We start from the raw sequence: 2,336 nt of genomic DNA on the forward strand, positions 1-2,336 counted from the left end.
TGGGACCCTGACGCTGTGAAGCCACAGTGCTAATCACTTGTGCAACCGTGCTGCCTATTAGTTAGTTAGTTTTGCATTACAGTCTTTTCACCTTCTCATGTGTGTGAACTTGATGCCGTATTCAGTCAGTAATATTTAGTATCATCATAAACTGTGGATGCATCACAGGTAAGAATCAAGCCTGTCTCCAAAAGTCCCATATTACCTCTGCAGTGATTGGAAGTCTTCAGCTGATACTAGGGCAATGAGTATTCCAATGCAGAGTACAGCTTGGATAGTAAAGCTGACCATCTTCCTTCATAAAGAACAATAAATAAATAACAACATGTGAGTCTGACAAACATTCCAAATGTAGAGATCAGGCTCTCTCCCTCCCTCTCTCCTGATGGATAATCAAATCACACAGATATTGAACTGCTCACTCTGAGACATCAGGAGGGTCATGGCACGGTTCGTTCATCCCATTTGCTTTTGTAATCTGTGATATATGTGATAGTTCACACTCTCCTGTAATCATTGCACTGATATCTCATACTGTCCTGTAATAACTGTCCTGATATCGCACACTGTCCTGTAATAACTGTCCTGATATCGCACTCTCTCCTGTAATCACTGACCTGATATCACACTCTCTCCTGTAATCACTGACCGGGTATCACACTCTCTCCTGTAATCACTGACCGGGTATCACACTCTCCTGTAATCACTGACCGGGTATCACACTCTCTCCTGTAATCACTGACCGGGTATCACACATTCTCCTGTAATCACTGACCGGGTATCACATTCTCTCCTGTAATCACTGACCGGGTATCGCACTCTCTCCTCTAATCACTGTCCTGATATCACACTCTCTCCTGTAATCACTGACCGGGTATCACACTCTCTCCTGTAATCACTGACCGCGTATCACACTCTCCTGTAATCACTGACCGGGTATCACACTCTCTCCTGTAATCACTGACCGGGTATCACACTCTCTCCTCTAATCACTGTCCTGATATCACACTCTCTCCTGTAATCACTGACCGGGTATCACACTCTCTCCTGTAATCACTGACCGGGTATCACACTCTCTCCTGTAATCACTGTCCTGATATCACTCTCTCTCCGGCAATCATTGACCTGTTACCCCACTCTCTCCTCTAATCACTGTCCTGATATCACTCTCTCTCCTGTAATCACTGACCGGGTATCACACACTCTCCTGCAATCACTGACCTGGTATCACACTCTCCTGCAATCAGTGACCTGACATCACACTCTCTCCTCTAATCACTGTCCTGATATCACACACTCTCCTGCAATCATTGACCTGATACCCCACTCGCTCCTCTAATCACTGTCCTGATATCATACTCTCTCCTCTAATCACTGACCTGATATCACACACTCTCCTGCAATCACTGACCTGATATTACACTCTTCTCTAATCACTGTCCTGATATCACACACTCTCCTGCAATCACTGCCCTGGTATCACACCCTTACCTGTAATTACCAAAGAGAAGGATTTGGTGGATAATGAGTATGATGAAGGGTGTGTAGATAGTTTGGGTCACATTGAGATCAAAAAGGAGGAGGTGTTGGGTGTCTTGGGAAACATTAAGGTAGAAAGGCACAGTAATTGCTTAGATATACCCCAGAATACTGAGGGAGGAAGTTGCTGGGCCCTTGGCAGAGATCTTTGTACCCTCACTGGTTACAAGTGAGATCCCAGAGGATTAGACGTTAGCCAATGTTGTTCCTTTGTTTAAGAAGGGTGGGAAGGATAATCCAAAAAAATTAAAGACTAGTGACCCTTACGTCAGATGGCAGGGAAATTATTGGAGAGGTTTCTTCGAGATAAGATTTACGCCCATTCAGAAGCAAGTGGACATATTAGCGAGAGGCTGCATGGTTTTATGAAGAGGAGGTTGAGTCTCATTAACATGTTCGAGTTTTTTGAGGAAGTGACGAAGGTGTTTGATGAAGGTTGGGCAGTGGATGTTGTCTACATGGACTTCAAAAGGCCTTTGAAAAGGTCCCTCATGGCAGACAGGTACAGGTGAAGTCGCACAAGATCAGAGGTGAGCTGGCAGGTTAGATACAGAACTGGCTCTGTCATAGAAGACAGAGGGTAGGAGTGGAAGGGTGCTTTTCTGAATGGAAGTCTGTGACTCGTGGTGTTCCGCAGGGATCAATGCTGGGACCTTTGCTGTTTGTAGTATATGTAAATGATGTGGAGGAAAATGTAACTGGTCTGATTAGTAAGTTTGCGGATGACACAAAGTTTGGTGGAATTGCGGATAGCGATGAGGACCGACAGAGGATACAGCAGGATATAGATTGGTTAG

This window comes from Scyliorhinus canicula, chromosome 9 (genome assembly GCF_902713615.1).
Source record: "Scyliorhinus canicula chromosome 9, sScyCan1.1, whole genome shotgun sequence".
In the NCBI taxonomy this organism is placed as follows: Eukaryota; Metazoa; Chordata; class Chondrichthyes; order Carcharhiniformes; family Scyliorhinidae; genus Scyliorhinus; species Scyliorhinus canicula.